The 19,634-nt window shown below is 44.2% G+C and overlaps 1 protein-coding gene across 1 annotated transcript in view; it reads right to left on the bottom strand.

Moving 5' to 3' along the window:
* The window catches only part of SETBP1 (SET binding protein 1), a 361,699-nt gene that overhangs the window by 103,275 nt on the left and 238,790 nt on the right, over positions 1-19,634 (bottom strand). The gene's annotated exons all lie outside the window — the stretch shown is intronic.

The raw sequence follows: 19,634 nt of genomic DNA, 5'->3' as shown, positions 1-19,634 counted from the left end.
CTGAAGGCCCAGCTTCCAGGCTTCTCCTGCCCAACTGAAGCTGCCTCTTATTGCTGTCCCTGCTTCTTCTCAAGCCAAGCCTTTCCCTTGCTCATTCTGGCTGCAGTTCAGTGCGGAAGCACTTCATTCTGTAGTTCAACACCTCTTTACCCCCCAAAATAGCTCATTAGAATCCACAGCAGCAAGGGAAAATAGCAAAAGTTGAGGAATAAAGGTGGAGATTTGCAGGTTCTGTCGGGGAAAGTGGGGCAATCAAGGGTACAGAGAAGAAACAGAAGAAAGAAAAAACATGCAAGACTTGTCCAGGATTTAAAATGTGACCAGCTCTAGGAGTGTTATTTCAGATCGGGACTTGAGGTTACTCTAGACTACTCTCTTTAAGAAGCTCTTGGATACTTCTTCTTCTTCCTCTTTTTTTTTGCTTTTTGGGTCACATCCAGTGATGCACAGGCGTTACTCCTAGTTCATGCACTCAGGAATTACTCCTGGCGGTGCTCGGGGGACCATATGAGTTGCTGGGAATCGAACCTAGGTCAGCTGCGTGCAAGGCAAACGCCCTACCCACTGTGCTATTGCTCCAGCCCCTTGGATACTTTCAAAAGGAACCTTGAGTCTCCTGGCCCAATGTGCCAGGAGGGAAAAAAACTGATCTCATAGTTCAAGGTCAGTTCTCTGAACTTTCTAGCTGTGTTGTCACCTACATGGATCTACATGGAGGCTAGGTGACTGTCTTCAGATGTTGGCACCTTCCTCATATGGCTCCAGCTAGGAAAGGCAGAACCTAAGCTGAAGGTCCAGTAAAAGCAGCATCTATCAAAGCCAAAGGGAATGACTAGTGCACACACATCGCTTTGGGTTATGAAAGCTCTTCTAATATAGATATACACATAATGCCTCAGATAGATTTTCAGAAAGGCTCCCAGGACAAAGAAGCATTTTTCAAAGCTTATTATAATCCTGTACTATAGAAAGAGCAGTGCACTTATAGAATGCATCACCCTCAGTTTATTAAAGAAGGGAAAATATTACAAAATTGAAGAAAGCTTTTGATAATACCCCTACTGAGAAATATGTGATAAGTGGCTTGGTGAATTTAGGAATTTTTAACCTGCATTAGTCTGTTAATGGATACATCTGCCTATCTATCCTTTAATGAATCAATATATATCTGTTTGGCATTTATGGCATAGGATGTGTGCTTTAATTTTGTTTTGTTTTGGGGTCACACTCACTGGTGCTCATGGTTTACTCCTGGTTTTCTACTCAGTCTTGGCAGGGTTGGGGGACCACACATAGTACTGGGGACAGAACCCAGGTTGGCCGCATGCAAGACAAGCATTCTACCCACTGTACTATTGCTCTGGCCCCAATTTGTGCTTTGCTAGAAAAGATTTCTTAGAGTTCTTATTCAAAGTCAAAACACAGGGGCAGTGAGATGGCACAAAGGGACAGTATTTATGGTTGACATGTTGGAAACCTGGGTTCAATCTGTGGCACCCAAACTGCACTGCCCAAACACTGCACTGCTGTGGATGACCCCAAACCTGGATCTAGGAGAAGCCCCTGAGCATCACTGGGTATGGCCTCAAAAAAAAAAAAGAAAGAAAAAAGAAAGAAAAGAGGAGGGCCACTGAAGGAACGGTATAGTAGGTAAGGCATTTGCTTTGCACCTGGCCCACATGGGTTTGATCTCCAGGCCCAGATGGGCCCGCAAACCCTGTCAATAGTGATCCCTGAGTACAGACCCAGAAGTAAACACTGAGCACTTCTGGGTGTGTCCTCCACCCCAGGTGGGGGAAAAAAGGAAAAGAGGGAGAAAATGATAACATAGATGGCAGAAAGCATTCCAGGTACAAATTAGTGCGTCTAAGCAAGTAGGCCATGTTGGATTTTCACACTAGATCCTGAAATCTCTAGACTTCTTTTCTGCCTCCCTGATTTTGTCAGATCCTCTTTATACTTCTAATATTGAACTGTAATTAAAAAAAAATTGGGGTATCTTCCAAGTCCAGGACCCTGCTGCAGATTCTCAGGCAACTGAGTCATCAGTACAGTGCCAGGGCCCAAGCATGCTGTGCTTCTAGGGCCTTGCAGAGCTGGGATGGCTGGACCACACCTGGCAGCACTTGGGAGCCTCTGGGGATACACTTGACCCCATCTGGCTCAGGGGACCACATAGTTCCAGAAAGTGAGTCTGAGCTGCATGTATAATAGACATGCACCCTAACAGTTGTACTTGTTCCCAGCCTTGAACTGTATTTTAAAAGTATCACCTCTCTAATTGTCCCAGAGAAAATTAAGAAAAAAGCTTATTGAACTTTTTCTTCATCTGGTGGTATAAGACACATCACCACAATCTACTCATGTTTGGCTGTTAGGAACTGCTGCTTCTGTGGACAGGCTGTGAGCCCATTCTTAGCAAAAGTATCAAAACTGTTTTCAGTGTAAAATAGAAAAAGGCCCTTATTTTTCTTGATGAATCAGGGCTTTGTTCCTTCCTGGTTTATGCTCTGGCACTGTGTATACTCACAGAATGACAGGTCAGGAAGAGGGCTTATGGACAAACTTCTCTACTCTACATAATGATAATATAATTGATGACTTGTACTGGAATATTTTAGTGTTAGTAGAGGCACTTAGTCAAAATTACCCTGGGCTGAAGGCTTCGGTTACTATTTTGAACTTGGTTAAAACAGGACGTACAGTTCTGCTCCTTCCATTGGCCCTTCCTAATTGCCTGCTTCTCTCCACTTTACTAAAAATTGAGAACTAAAATAGCACTTCCTGGTGAAGCCAGAACTGGAATTTTGGTTTCTGATCCCCTCCATTTTTTCTGCATTTCTCCAGCCATTTATTCTTGGCACAGAACAGGTCCTTGATGAACTCTTTCATGTTCTAATTTCAGCTTAATCCTTGGAAGTCTCCAGGCCCCTAAGTGACAGAGACTTATCTAAGTTTTCATGGCATCATATCTCTCTGTTGTATTTAGCCTAGGTTTTCATTTCACAGTTGATGAGTGCATTACTTGAATCAATATCTGTCTTTCTAGCCTGTCTACATTATCATAGAGCTACCAAGCACAGCACCCAGCCAACAGTTGGCTGGTCCTCAATAACATTTACTGAATAAACAAAGGCACATACATCTCCTTATGGATATTTCATTTGTCACCTGCAAAGTGAATGACCAACACAGTCTCTGCAAATACATTCACCCGCTACCTCCAGTCTAATTCCTGGTGTTGTTCCTTGGCAGGCACTGTTGTCTCCATCAAGACATCTGTCACAACCCTTGTAATACTACGTGTCATTAATTTGCTCACTTTCCAGCCCCCTCCTCTAAACTACAAGTACTTTCAGGTCAGAGACACTCTTCTTTTTCTTGTCTCCCATGCAGCCTACAAATCAAGCCACCCAGAAAGTTCACAGAAAATGTTTGTTGAGTGAATATATAAAATAATACATGGGAATACTATATTACGACAAAATATTTGGTTGCCCACAAAAGACAATAAACTGCCAATCAGCCACTTGGTAATGGCTCATGAAGAAATCAAAGTTCTCAAACCATTAATGTTGAGCAAAATAATTCTTTCTGAATACTTAAGAAGTCAAGGCTTTGTGAGTTAACTCCACATCAACACAATTTTTAGTTTGGGTTCTCCCCCACCATCCCCAATTGTTTCATTTCCAATTAACTCCGCCTTAGTGGAAGGCCATGTGGGGAGGGGTTTCACTCCGAAACTGAGAGGTGGGGCTTGCTCACTTACACTCTGGACAGACCAGCTGAAAATAATGCAGTTAAGCGTGCCTGGTTCTCAGTGCCTCCATCTGGACACTGCCAGATCTCATTGTTTCTGCCATTTCAGCTGCAATTTGCCCTGCTGAGAGAGCTCAGCAATCAAAGGGCAGGGTGGACAAAAAGGAAGCACAACAAAGAATCAGGGGTAATGGGAGAAATGGTGCTTTCCAAGCTCCTGTGCCCACAGCAGTGAAAGAGCTCAGAGAACCGGGAAGGAGCGCTTTTCCGAGGGGTCCTGGGGAACAGGCTTCCCGCCAACTTGGGCTGATGGCTACATCCCGTTGCATTTCATGAAATCCCATTTCTTCATCTGTCAGCCATGACATATTATATACACAATGGTGAGGCTGTCAGTTCCAATATGTCCTTCGCTGAGAATTGAGTACTTACTCCATTGACATGGAGATGGTCTGGCAAGACAGACCCTCAAGCACAACGCTGGGACAAGCTACAAGGCTGGGACAAGCTGGCAGACAGCAAAAGTAGAGTCTCTCTCTCTCTCTCTCTCTCTCTCTCTCTCTCTCTCTCTCTCTCTCTCTCTCTCTCCCCCCCCCCGTTCTTTTTGTAGGGGTCTAGAGATATAACTTCATATGGGTGGGGCGGGGGGAACTGCAGTCTCTGGGAACTCTATTAATCCATGTAACACATGTTTTCACTTTCCCTTTAGATTATGAGCTTTTCTAGGGAATAAGTCCTGAATCTTTTAAAGCCTTTATTCTATCCACGGCCTTAAAATGGTTAGCAAATAAGGGAATCATGAATAGTATTTTACATTGAGCGGATTATTTATGTAGAAACTTTTAATACTAACCAAGCATGACCCTTGGCTTTCTCTCCATGCCCTTCTCTCTAAATTGTGAAACTTAATCACTCTGAAGCTGTGGTTCATGTTGATCAGTATGGGACCTTCCAGGCATTCCGAGTCAAAGCCAAATGTTTCTCGGTAAACCCTCCTTTTGAAAGCTTTATGCAGCTCCATAGTAGAGTGCATGCCTCACATGTAAGAGGTCCTGGGTTCAATCTCTGGACTCGCCCCTAACTGCCCCAATTGAAAATTTTAAAAAGTGAAAAAACCTGGCAGATATTTTTTCTAGTCTTGAAATGTGGAAAATTTTGCTGCAAATCAGATAACTTTCCCTCACCCCCACCCCTCAACAACCAAAGGATAAATCACATACATTAAAATTTTGCGCAAGCCCAAGATTTTAAGAGCACTTATTTTTTAATCTTTCTTCTGTCTACATTTTACAAAAATCATTAGGTCACTGCATAATAACTTGATCCACACAAATGGTAAGAAAATGACTCACTCCACTTATCTTGGGTTTATCTAAAGCAGGGTTTGTCACAATGAGAGGAAAAGATAGTGATTTGGGTCTGAGAAAAATCATATAAGTCATCAAAAAATCAAACATGACTTCGTGGGAGATAAACCAGTATTTCTGGTGAGCTGTGTTTGTGTTACTCTCTGCTGACACCAATAATTTAAATATACAGTTTGTATGATATTTCGCTCCACATGAGCAGGAAAGCATGCCTGGCAAGAAATAAAGAAATCAGGGGAACTTTAGTTCTTAATTGGGCATTTGGCACTTCTCAAGAAATGATGGATCGCTGTATCAGAAATCCCCAGTGTACTGGTTACTACCAGAGGTCTTGGGTCCCCCTAAAGATATACTAATCTCCAATCTCCCAGGGTGGTACCAAGGGATGAGCACTTATTATGCTGCTCAGATATGCATAAAGTTTATTTTAGCATTATTCCTCTGGGAGGAGCACTTTTGTGGTGACTATGACATTCTCAGAACTTTTGGGTGGTAATTATGCAGAGCAAACCACCCTAGTCCTGTTCGGATATATAGTTTACCACCACTGAGCATTTTGCTCTCTGAACTTTTTGTAATTCAGAGTGTATATAAAATAAAAATCTAACAAGGTGCATTGTATAGGTATCCAATGTCCACGGAAAAGCTAAGCAGAAGAGCCAATGAATGAAGAGGGTAGATGGGAGCATTGTCCTCCCCAAAGGAACTAAACATTGTGGCACTTATGACCCTTCCATACAGAGCTTTCAGCTTCCCCAATGCTTCCAGGCCATTCTTAGAGATCCTGGCATTCCTCTTGAGGCTCAAAGCAAGTGTTCAAGCCTGAGCAAGAGATGAATGTGGGAGATAAGAAATGTAACCACACTGTCTGATGAAAGGTTCCCAACCATGGCTGCATGTTGGAATAATCCAGAAAGCGCCATAAACAATACCACACCTGGGATCTCATCCAGACCAATTAAATCAACATTCTAGAGGTGGGATCTGAACAGTAGTTCCTTTTTTTCCAAAGCTTTGGGTTATCCCAGAGAGCAGACAGAGTTGAGAAATAGTAGATTATGTCAAAGACGGGTCTGGGTTAGAACCTAGCAAAGCCCTTGACATTGTCAGGAGATCATCCAACTCAGTAGCTTTCAAGCATAATTCACAGAGTTCTATAATTTGGTAAAGACTTTGCTGAACTGTGACTGGTGGAGGAGGCAAGAGAGAGGCCTCTCTTTATTTTTCAAAATTTTTAAAAAATTATTTTTAATTTAAAATGTCTTAATTGAATCACAGTAATATATACATTTACAAAGTTGTTTATAACTGGATTTCAGTGATATAATGTGCCAATGTACTTTTCCCACCACCAACAGTGCTAGTCTTCATGGCAAGTACCTCTCCCCCCTTCTCTTTTCCTCCCTTTCTCTCTCTCTCTCTCTCTCTCTCTCTCTCTCTCTCTCTCTCTCCTTTTGGGCCTTATGGTTTGCAATACAGAAATGAAAGGTTATTAGGTATATCCCTTTACGTACTTTCAATACTTAGTTTCTGTCCAAAACGATCATTTCCAACTATTGTCATGTTTGTCCCCTTTCTATCCTAACTGCCCTTTGCCCCCTACACACTCTTGTGGTAAGTTTCCAACACTGACCACTCCTCCGGGACCCTGTTTACCCTGGGAGAGGCCTCTTTTCAAAACCCAAACTCATTTTAAAAGAAACCACTCTGTTAACACTTGCAAACTATTTCATATAAGAGAGAATGTTGGGATGGAGCAATAGTACAGTGGGTAGGGCACCTGCCTTATGCAGAGACAGCGGAGGTTCAATACCTGGCATGCCATATGGTCCCCTGAGCACCAACAGGGTAATTCCTGAGTGCAGAGCCAGGAGTAACCTCTGAGCACAACCAAGTGTGGTCTCCCCTCCTTGCCAAAAAAGTGAGAGAGGGGGGAGGGAGAGAGAGGAAGGGAGAGACAGAGATGGGGCAAGATGATACTGTTACTTTGAAAGAACTTTGAAAATGACCATTTGGCCTTATCATTAGAATCTACTTGACAGTTTCCATTCAACTTGCTCTCAAAGTATTCCTTCTAAGCATAATTCATTCTTATATTTGATAATGGTAGGTAGAAAAAAAATGTCGCTAAGTACTCTATTTGAACAATGGTTTTATGATCCCCCAACTTCCTTGTGTTTGAACTGGATCTGAGTCTCTTTACAAAAAAAAAAAAAAAAGAAGAAGAAAAAGAAAATTCTGAAATTGAAATTTTGAACGTCTGTGTATTAGGAAGAGAGGCCTTTTAATGAGGCCATGAGGGTGGAGCCCTCATAAATGGGATTGATGCCTTTAGAATAAAGCTATCCCAAAACACGCTGACCCTTTTCTAGAAGAGGACCAGAGAGGAGATAACTGACCATCAATCCAGGAGCACATCCTCACCAGATATGAATCTGCCAGCACTGTGATCTAGAATTTCTAGTCTCTATAACTGTGAACACAAAATTTGTATTATTTATAAACCACTTACTTGTGTTTTCTGTTACAGCAATGCAAATAGACTATATCAATGAAGAGAGAAGTTGCTCAACTAAATGGATGCAGAGTTTCCAATCATGTGTATAAAATAAATGTGTTCTCATTTTGTCTCATGAAGTCATCTTGATATGATTCCCATGGGATTCATTTCTCATTTGGTACTAGGGGACTTTGAGTGATACCAGGTGATAACTCATATAGGCTCCTAACAAAAGAACACAACATTACTTCCCCCCATTCCTGCCCAAAACACATTAATTCCATATGACTAAAAATGATCAGTGGCTGGTTCTGATTATAGTGGTATATATAACATATACCAATGGTATAATACCTATTGATTCAGGTATAATATGTGTTGTAATTATTATAATAATATGTGTTATTACACCTGAATCAATAGGTATTAGACTTAACCTTCCTAGGAAAACAAACATAACACTGAAGAAATTAGATAAAAGCAACTATATTTAGGTATGGACAGTGTATAAGATGGGGCATAATTCTATAAAGAAGAGAAGCTCATAGAATTCTATTGTATCCCTAGTGCTTGACTTGGAGAACTTTATAAATCTAGAAGGAAGGAAATAAATTCAGAGACCTATGGTCCTAATGGGAAGATTAAACAGAGGTCAGTCTGGGGCTCTTGAGGTACCTAGAATTTAGGGAATAGCATATCTGAGAAGAAGCTAGGGAGAAAAAGGTACCTTACAAATAGAAATGTTAGGGCTGGAGAAATTTTAGCGCCGGAATGATAGTACAGTGGATAAAACATTTGCCTTGCACGTGGCCAACCTGGACTAGATCCCTGGCATTCTACATGGTCTCCCGAGCACCACCAGGAGCAATTCTTGAGTGCAAAGCCAGAAGTAACCCCTGAGCATCACTGGGTATGGCCCCCAAACAGAAACAAACAAACAAACAAACAAACAAAACAGAAACAAAATTTAACATGGATCATCTCTGTCTGACCAAATTTTAATCTGTACATGAAGGCAAGACTTCATAATGTCTAACAGATCTGCAAGAGCCAGCCATAATCTGAACAGGGAACTCCAAAGCCATAAACTACTGGGCAATGCTAGCTTTCTTACCATTTGGTGGGCAAGCTTTAAATAGTATCAGACATTCCCTTAAGAGCCCAGAAATGGTACACTTAAAGAGTAGATCAACACTAGTCCTACAATAAAAGACAAAAATAGTTCTTCCTTCATAAAGCCTAAAAAGAATACTTAATAGGACAGTTAATCTGCTAGTGCATTACCCCTCAAACCAAAAAGCAGTCACTGAAGTAAACCACCAAAGTCTAGAGTCTTGTAATACTCAGGACATGATAAAAATCCTATCAGATAAACAAAGAGGCAGGTAAATGTGACCTACAACCAGGAGAGCAGAGACTAGTGGTGCTCATAATAGACATTAAGAAAATGTTCAAGCATTTGAAGAAACATAACTGATTCACATAATTGATGAATATATATGAGCTGTCAGCATAGATCTACCAAAATATCCACGTGGAATTTCAATCTGAAAAAAACGAAATATAAAATTCACTGTATAGACTTAATTGCTTATAGGATATTGCAGAACAAAATTCAGTAAACGCAAAGAAAAGACAGCAGAAATAATTGGGGTGGGGAATTAAAACAATGAAGCAAAACTAGCACTTCTGTGACCTATGAATGAGAAGTGGTTTAACATACATAAAAATAAAGTGCCAAATAAAGAGAAGTAGAACAGTACTTGTGGATTCACATAGTGAAGAGACTCAACAAAACTCAAACAGAATACATAAATATAAACGACACTGAAGTATAGTACAAACAAAGTGATAGGGGGAAAAAGAGAGAGAAAAAAAATTGAAAAGCCAGAAAGGGTGGGAGGGGGGAAGAGTGTTGGAAGACAGACAGTAAATAGTGAAACAAGGACAAAAGTGTCATAACAATAAAAAAAAATCAAGCCCGAAGACAATAAAACAGTAACTTTAAAGCTCTGGCATAAAAACATCACCTTAAAATTTTATGTCCAGTGAAAACAGCCTTCAAATATGAAGGCAATAGAGATATTTTTAGATAAATGAAAGCCAGGAAATTCACTGTAGGTATATGTGAGGGTCACTGAAAACTTACTTAAAAATAAATTTATAAATTATAATCAGTAAATGTTTCATTTGTTTAAGTTTTTTATAATCCCAAGGTCACGTAAAGATTTTCCACAATTGGAAGCCTGCCTCAAGTGCTAGGACACAGGACAGTTGGGACAGAGAAGGGACCACTTGACAATGATGGTTGGAACGGATCATTCCGGATGGGAGATGTGAGCTCAAAGTGAGTAAAAGACCACACAGGATGGCCCTCTGTATCTGTATTGCAAATCAGAATGTCCAAATGTCGGCGGCGGGGGGGGGGGGGGGTAGTAAAAGAGGGAGAGAGAGGAGGAGGAGGAGAAGGAGGAGGAGGAGGACAGAGAAAGTGCCTGCTACAGAGGCAGGTGGGGGGAAGGGGTACAGCAGACATGGGTGGTGGGAAATGTATAGTGGTAGCAGGATGGGTGTTGGAACATTGTATGACTGAAACCCAGTTATGAAAGCTTTGTATCTCACAGTGATTCAATTAAATCTCTTTCTCTCTCACACACAACAACAACAACTTACAAAACAAAAAAATACAACTAACCAGTAAAAAAATTTAAGAAGCCTTATCCAATGGAGTGGGTGGAAAGGAGCCAGAAGGGAAATTTCTGGCTGACTGAAAGTCACATTGTATCTCTTGAGAGGAATATGAATTGCAAAGCCTTCTACATTTTTCAAAACTATTTGAACCACGGACTGAAGTTCAATGTATGGAAATTTTGCCTCAACCAGGTGGCGTAAAAACAGAAAGTATATCCCACAATGACAACCGAAAACTCCCCCGTATGCACACAGGCACACACAGCCCCAAAGCCACTCAGAGGGGCTCAGGGGAATTCTCTTTCCAGCCAACACCTAAGGCGTCCTGCAGCTCACTGTTCTGGCGTCCCCCGTCCACACGCTCCCCTCTGCATGGACAGCTGGCTGTGTTGATCCCCAAACAATGGAGCCCAATCAGAGAGAGGCAGGTGCTTGAGGCTTCTGGGAGCCCCATTTTCTCCTTCTTTGCCCTTGGCTGCACCCTTGACCTGGGCCCCTGCTGAAGGTAGAAAGGGGAGGCCCTCCTCCAGCCCTGTCACACATCCACCTTGTTGGAGGTAACAAGGAAGCCTGACAGGAACCTGCTCACAAATCAAAGTTAACGCCGCCCCGCCTCCCCTGTAAATCATGTGAGATCCATCTGGGTAATGACTCCTCCAGTGTAATTCCCTATTAAGAGGCTTTATCTGGAGAGATAAGCAGCTGGTTTCCGTGTCACTAATTGCTGTCTGCTGTGATTTTAAAACATCTGCACCATTGTGCTCTTCATTTTCATATTCTAATCACCCTGAAACTTGAAAAAGGTACATCATTGATTGTTTCTATGGGTTAATTAGTACACAGTCTCCTTGTAGAGACAATTTAGAGGCAGCCAGAACCTCAATCAGGAAGTTTGTTTTAAAAATTAATAACATCAGCGGTGACTGGAGGGACCGTGGTGCTCGGGGACATATGGGGACTCTTCTGGCGGGAGAGTCCCCCTTTGTTAGGCTCCAGAGAGGAGGGAGGCCCACAGGGAAGGAGGCTGGGGAGTGGGCCCCCAGTGGAGATCAGAGGGGGCCTATTCTCCTGCCCACTGCCCCTTTCTCCCACTGAGTCTTCCCTCTTCTGGCTAATCCTGGTCCCTGACCCTCTCACACAAGTGTGGACTTCAGAAGACCTGGCCCCAGTCCCTGGAAGAGAGAGGGACCTGGCAGTGCCACCAGAGGATGCTGCTTCCGGTGTTAACATCTGATCACACCTCTTCTGCCTTTCACCTCTAGTAGGGGTGGGGTCTGGGGTGGGGATGGAGTAGAGGGCAGGGGGGGGACCCTGCGGCCCAGCACACATTCGTTTCAAGTGGCTCCTGCCCCACCTGGGGGTCAGGTGAAAGCACAGACTCTCACGCAGGGGGACTGACTCGGAGTGAGAGTCTACATTTCCGGTGGTGAATCTGGGTGTGTCCAAGGTCTCCGACTTAAGGGCTAGACTCACTTTTCCCAGCCCTTGGTGAGAGTTACCAACCTGTGGGGCCGATGAGAGGCTGCCATGTGATGTGGAGCTGGAGATTCTGGGTTGAGCCTCAAGCCCAGCTACCCGAGTGGGCTAATCACGGGGTTCTGGTGCTGACCTTCCCCCTCTACAACGAATGGGGGGATGAGGGGGTCCTCTCTCAATGGGGAGCTGGGAGAATTCAAAGTTGTTGGATGTGAAGGGTTTTGGTCCTATGCCTGGGTCATGGAAGGCATTCCATAAATCTATCTACAACACCTTCTGTATTTTACTTTTTAGACATTTTCTTTTTTTGGTTTGTTTGTTTTAGGGCCATCAGTGTCCCGGCTCTGAGCTCAGGGATCACTCCGGGCAGTGCTTGTTGGGACCATATACTGTGCTGGGGATCAAACTGGGATCAGTCTTGTGCAAGGCAATTGCTTTCTTCTTTGTATTAGCTCTTTGCTCCCCACTTCAGTATTTTATTTATGTATCTGGATTTGGGGGGGCACACCTGGCAGTGCTTAGGGCTCACTCCTGGCTCTGTGTTCAGGGAACACTTCTGGTGGCAGGAACATGGGTTGCTGGGATTGAACCCAGGCCAGCTACGTGCAAGGCAAGTACCCTGCCCATTATGCTATTACTCTGGCCTCACCACTTCTGTATTGTAGAAGTCTGTAAACTTGCTTTTTGGAAAAGCAATGACCAGCAGGAATGGGAAATGGGTGGGAGATATGCACAAGGAAGAGACTCAGTGAAGCTAGGGTGGGTGGTGGTTTTCTGCGAGCATCACTGGACAGATCCTCTTGGTCAGTCTGGCACCACTACCTACCTCAAACTAACTCCATGTTCAGAGCTCAGAGTCCTCCAGCACGACCTCCCCGGGGGCTCTCTGGCAGTCCACACATGGGGCGTACACATTTGCCAAAACATCAAGTTCCTTTAGGCACCGCACTGCTTTGAGCTGATGTCTATGTGCCCTGGCCACCTGAGGCCTGGATCACTGCAACCAGCTCTCTGCAATGATGAGCATATGCACCCTGAAAGGGAGAGCCGTGCCCCCTCCCTCAGCTGTCCTCGGTAGGGTGCAGGGGATTTTCCTGGTGAGTCTGAACACAGGCTGCTGTCAGAGCAAACAAGATATAAACTGCTTCTGACCATGTGACACAGAACTGAAAACAAGAGCCTCTTGACAGAAAGAGCCAGAAAGAGCAAGAACAGGGGGTCACTGCAGGGCCGTCACCCTGGGGAAGCCAGAGGGCTGGAGGCAGCAGCTCTGCATCTCTGCACCCTCCAGAGGGACCACTGATTCAGCATTGCTCTTAGGCTCTCATGTGCCTGGCTCCCCAGTAGCTCTGTGCACCGCCATTCCCAAGTTTCTATGGTTGAATCCTGAGTGGCCAAGGGCCAGACTGGAACTTGGGGCCTCGGGCAGCTTCTCCAATGGAGGAATCACTGAGGACTGCTCCCACGCAGCTGCCAGGGAGCTAGAATTCGCTGTCCAACGTCTGTTAGCTCTGCTCCAGAAAGCTTTGTTCATTAGCCCACTTGCCCAAAGAGGAGGAAGCAGAATCTGTCCTAACCTCCCTTTAGAAAATCAGTAGCACAAGAGAAACTTGGCAGAGGCATTGCGCAGGGGCCAGAGAAATAGTATGGGGGGAAGGTACTTGCTTTGCATGCAGCTGACTTGGGCTGGTCAGGTCCCTTGATCACAGAGCCAGGAAGAAGCCTTAAGTAACAATAGATGTGGCTCCAAAACCAAAATAAAAAGCGTGCGGTAGAGTCTGCCAGTCAGAATTCTGTCACACCTGCAAAGGCCAGGCCAGCAAGGCACAGGGATTAGGATACTGTCTCCGGAAGACACCTGCATGGGGAGGGTTCATGTGGGCCCACGGGAGCATTTCCCGAACTTTCGCTGTGCAGAAGACTGTGCTGGCCCCTGGGTCCCCTGCTCAGCTGGCTTCTCTCTGGCTAGTTCAGAGCTTGGTGGAGTTCGGAGATGCACACTTCAGCCAAGCAAGTCAACCCTGGGGACTGACAGTAGGGTTCCAGGGTTGGGTTAGGCTTTGCCACCGAGGGTGGGGATAGAGGGTTGATGGCAGCAAGGAGCCTAGGGGTCAGTAATGCAAACTGAACTTTGAACTTTTTAAATTTTTTCTTGTTTGGGGGCCACATCCGGCAGTGTTCAGGGGTTTACTCCTGGCTCCGCATTAAGGAATCCCCAATGGAGGTGCTTGGGGGACCATATGGGATACAGGAGATTGAACCCAGGTTGGAAACACAAAAGGCAAATGCCCTGCCTGCTGTGCTATCTCTCCACCCCACTTGGAATTCTTAAAAGTTCAAAGATTATATTCAGATTTTGCTTCTTAGAGAAAATAAATAAGGGAAAAGAAGCATTTTCTTCCCCCTTTACCTCATGCTTCCTTTCTATAAATGTGTTTTACTGCAAACTTGTGCTTTTTGCCATTAGAGCTAAAATAACAGTTGATTATAAATTGGGTATAAAATGTCAGAAATATGCTGAATTCACCTAAAAATGCAGCCTTTAAAGTTTCCCATAAATACGGCACCCTGTAAGCCTCATCCATTTAATATGAAGATGTGAATCCGAGTAAGGGAAGAGGGTGGGCAGGGCTGGGTGGGGCTTCTTGCCACTAAAGTGTGGAAGGAATGGGTTCATGTCTTGGGTGGCTGCCCACAATGAGGTCCCCCATGTTGTGGTCTCATGGGTTCCTATGTCAATGGGCAATATTCTTCCACCTGATTCCCCAATTCTTCCACCTGATCTGTGGTCCTGAACTTCTTTAGGAAGCTTCCTTCTGAAGGCAACGCACTATCTGTCCCTGCTGACTGTGTTCTTTCTTTTTCTTTCTCTCTTTTTTTTTAATTTTACTGAATCACCGTGAGAGAGTTACAAGCTGTCATGTTTGGGTTACAATCATACAATGATCAAACACCCATCCCTCCACTGGTGTACATTCCCCACCACCAATATCCCTGGTATACCCCCCTTTCCCACCCTCCCCCTGCCTCCATGACAGACAATATTCTCCATGCATGTTCTTTCTACTTTGGGGGATTATGGTTTGCAATGCAGATACTGAGAGGTTATCATGTTTGGTCAATTAATCTACTTTCAGCACACATCTCCCATCCTGACTGGTTCCTCCAGTCATCTTTCTTTCTTTCTTTCTTTCTTTCTTTCTTTCTTTCTTTCTTTCTTTCCTTTCTTTCTTTCTTTCTTTCTTTCTTTCTTTCTTTCTTTCTTTCTTTCTTTCTTTGTGAAACACCATGAGGTATAGTTGTAGACTTACAAACTTCTGTGCTTGGGTTTCAGTTATACAAGGATCCTCCTCCACCATTCCTCCACCAGTGCCCATTCTCCACCACCAATGATCCCAGTAGCCCTCCTCCCCATTGCCCCTGCCCACCCCACCTGTGGCAGGGTATTCCCTTTTGCTCACTCTTTCTTTTAGGGTGTTTTAGTTTTCAATAGAGGTAATGAGTGGCCATCGTTCTGGTCATCATTTTGGTCCAAAGGATGTGAGTTATTGTTAAACTGTGTTCTTTCTTTTCAGAGGCAATGGCACAGAACTGGTAAGCACCTAGGAAGGCTGATTCTCGGCCCAACCCAGGTAAGATAATCAGGTGCATGTCTCAGTTGGGTGCCAATCTTACTACCTGTGTGACTCGAGGTGAGTTGCTTAACTTCTCTGGGCCCCAGTTCCTCACCTATGAAATGGGTATAATAATATACTTATTTCCTAAAGTAAAATATGGCAGCCTGTGTACAGCACTTGAACTGGGGTCTGGGGGTCAGTCAGGGCTATCCCAGCAGAAAAGGCAGTGGGGATTCTGAGAGCACACTCATGCTCAGGGGTCAGAAGGATGAAGGTTCAAATCCCAGCTTTGCCTCTTGCTACCGTGGGAACCTGAAACTTGTTTTTATGTTCCATATTTCTGAGCTACGATATGGCCAACCTAATAATGCTGACTTAAAAATGTTCAATAAATGCCAGTTATCAGTACAGTTAGTATGAGTTATTGCTTTCATCATCTATTAAAAACAGTCACCCAGGGCCAGACCTACAGTACAGCAGGTAGGGCATTTGTCTTGTACACAGTAGACTTGGGCTCAATCCTGAGAAACTCATATGGTCTCTAAGCCCACCAGGAGTGAGCCCGGGGCACAGAGATAGGAGTAAATCCTGAGCACTACCGGATTTGCCCTCCCCATCCCTAAAAAAATAAAGAAATATAGCTACCCAGTAACTATGGAATGACAGTTAACTAGTCTTATCTCCTTTTTTGAAATATATATAGCCGGGGGTCAGGACATATGGCAGCCCCAGTCCCTAATGATTCCCAAAGCCTTTGGACAATGAGTTCTAGTTCAAATTCCTGGGGTGTTGAGTCATGTCAGTTCTAGGAGTAGGTCTCTGAGAATGAGGGTGACAACTGGGCAAAGAGAAGTAGATTCCAGCAAACTTCCGGGTTGAGACACTGTGGATTTCTCTGAGTGCAGTGACTTGGCATTAGTCTCCTTAGCGAACCCCCCTGGACAGTTCCTGACTGTCGTAATTTGGCCTTCTAGGGGTCTTTTGCAGTTCCTGCCTTGAAAGGCAGAAAGGTAGACATGGTACAGAATTCTCATTGTGGTTCCTCAGGGTAGAAATGCTATACTTTATAGAATTAGGGGCACAAAGTTGTTTTTTTTTTTAAAAAATGATTAGTATCTTTACTTTTAAAATATTTTTTTAGTCACAAGCAGTGGTGTTCAGGGGACCATATGCAGTGCCAGGGATCAAACTCTGGCATCTGATATGCAAGGCATGTACTCAGCGTTCAGATGTAACTCTTGGTGGTATTAGAAGGGGAGACAGGGAAAGCAAACGTAGTGCTGGGGATGTGAAGTCAAATAGGTGATGTACAAGGCAAGTGTCTTGCCTGTTGTACTATCTCCCTGATCTCCTGATGAGTATTTTTAATGATGTGTGTCAGCACTCGTCTATGGGCTCCTGGTAGTAGGGATGGTGCAGGGAAGTTGAAGGTAGACTGAAAAGTGAAAGATCTAGGGCAACTGACTATTCATCTTGAAGTCTTCTAGGAAGCAAACCATTCTACTCTAGAATGGGGTCACTTCTCAGACACCTCCTTGTAACTTCTGCAGCAGCTGTCACACCCTGAGACTCCGATCCAGGGCCCACTGGCTTACCTGGGTCTTAAGTCTTAAGGCTAGTTTTTAGGAGTTCTTGCAGCTAAGTACCAACAAAGAAGGAAGCTTAGGGAGCCCCTCAAGGACCACGTAATCATTCACTCCACATAGCACAAAGGGTCTTGTCCTGGCGAACACCATCAGGCAGAAGCCAGATGGTAAAAAAACTTTCTTTTGTGGCTTTGTGGACACTTGGGCATATGGAGGCTTTTGCTTGCAGCCTCTGCTGACTATGCAACAAGGCATGACATCTTAAAAGACAAAGATGGCCCATTTGCAGGTTAGCAGAACACCACCTTCAATTACGTCCACACGTGAGTCTCAGTCTTACCCCTCCAACCTTCCCTAGAGAGTATCATCATTTTATTTCTTTTCAATTTAGCGAATCTGGGTGGTGGCTTGGGGCTAGCCATTAAGTAGTGGTGGGACCTAGAGCAAATAGCTCACCTCTCCCAGTATCAATCTTCCTGTCCACCCCGCTCACTTCTCCAGGTTTCCTCGAGGATTACACGGATGGGAAAATATTCTAGAATGCACAAGGCACTATATATAAATGCAGGTTATTGCTGCTGTTTGTGGTTGCTTGGTTGAGAATACCTCTAACGATCTCAGAAAGCCATGAATGTTGAACGAATGCCCCAATAAAATCAGCATGAGAAGCAGGGGCGAATTTTAGTACAACTTTTCAAAATCATATTTTCCAACACTTACTAAACCTCCTCGAACTATTACCATGTACCCTTCCTGACTTCGCAGATGGAGAAAAGACAGGACAGAAAACAAAAGCACCAGGACCCCCTGATCTGGCAATAAACTTCTAGCTACCAAGCAGGTTTTATTTAGAGTGCCATAAAAACAGTCATTTCTCCCATCATAAATGGTGCCTGACTATCCAGACACGTTTTTTCTCCGGCAACTCTGCAGGCCCAGTGGGCCGTAGTCCTGGATCTGTTTGCAACCTACCCACACCTCCTCAACCCTAAACTCCCCTCTCTGGCATCCCCGCATATATGAAAGGCTGTTTTTAAGTACTTTATGATGTAAAGTACTGAGGATGCGGTGTTGTGGGGCCTGCAGTGATGGGGATAACTCTGGTGGATTTACAGTGGGAGAATGTACATTTTTGGAGATGGTACTAAGTTTTACTTGTCCCCTTGTTTTACAGTTCCTGTTCCAAGGGTATGTTACCAGATAGCTCAGGTACAGTGGCTTTAAAAAAATAGGAAAAAAATTGAACAGAATTTTAAGTTTCCTAGCCACTCAGGTCCTGGAAAGTTTAAGTCATTTGGGCAAAATTAAAACAAAACCAAAGAAATCTTTCATTGGTTCCGGAAGGAAAGGATGAATGGTGGGTTCTCTAACCCCCGTACCTCTTCCCCATCTCCCATCTGTTCTGTCTCTGTGCACCCTGGTAGCTGAGTGTGTACCTAGGAAAATATTGGGTGCCCAGCGTGAATCAATGGGTACCTAGGAGAAGCCATTCTCCCCAAGGGGCCATGAGTAATGTATTTGGGTAATCGGTTTCTTAACTAAGTAAGTCGAGGAGCTGGCACAGAGACCTCCCTCAGCTGTTGTGTATTTCACTGTTTCTTTTGAATGAACCAGGTCCTCCCAGGTTGACAAGGTTGCCTTCATGATTAGAGACATGAGAGTAAGAAGCCCTTGATTTCTAGTGTGTCACATTTACTCCTCTGGACCTCAGTTTCCCTGGCCACAAATTTAAGTGATTAGCGGGAGAGAGGTGACCCAATCTCTTTTTAGTTCTATTGGTACAACTCTAAATTCTTTTACTGGGGGTTGTTGGGGGCAGGGGTGGGGTGGAGCAGGGTGGCTCTTCATAATGGTGCTCTGAAGTCCCAGGGATGCTCATCCCACTGATTCTCAATAAAACTAGTAGTTCACTGCAGGGACCTAAGGATGCGGTGTTGTGGGGCCTGCAGTGATTGTGACAACTCTGGTGGTTCAAGGGCTTCCTGGTGATGCTTAGGGGACCATGTGGGGTCACAGATCAAACTGGTGTAGGTCAGGAGCAAGGCATGAACCCTGTACTATCTCAATGGCTCCTGGAATAAAAAAAAACATAATAAGATAAATATTTCATAAAAACATATTTTCCTTGAGTGAACATTGATGTGTAACATGATGTGAATTTCGGGTATATTGTGTTGGAACTTTACAACTATAAACATCTTCGATCACCACCCAATGTCAAGTTTCCATCTACATTGATCTCTTTCCCGAGAATCTGAAACATCATGGTGGGTAATTTTCCTTCTCCAGCCATTACTTCCAGGGATTGCCTGAGCTGTTTCTTACAGCAGTAGCAGCAGCAGCAACAACAATAGAAAAATCCTCTAGGCTGTGGATGACACTTGATTCCCTTATCCCAAAGCCTGTTTATCAGAGGGAAGGACAGAGTGACAGGAGCCTGGGGAACCAGAAGTTCAGCGGTGCCTAACCCCCAACCTGGCATCATTTATTAACTTGATGGCAGTCGCCTCTTAGCACCAGTTGAAAGGAGACTGCTGCCTCAAGGGTCCCACATATACAACCGGGTCAAGCTCGAGTCTTCCCCGGGTCTCTATAAGCCTGCAAGACTATCCTGAAAAGCAGATAATTTAGCAGAAGG

Source organism: Sorex fumeus, unplaced genomic scaffold (genome assembly GCF_029834395.1).
Source record: "Sorex fumeus unplaced genomic scaffold, SorFum_2.1 ptg000128l, whole genome shotgun sequence".
Taxonomy (NCBI): Eukaryota; Metazoa; Chordata; class Mammalia; order Eulipotyphla; family Soricidae; genus Sorex; species Sorex fumeus.
Note: the sequence above shows the minus strand (reverse complement) of the source record. Positions and strands in the feature narration are given on the sequence as shown.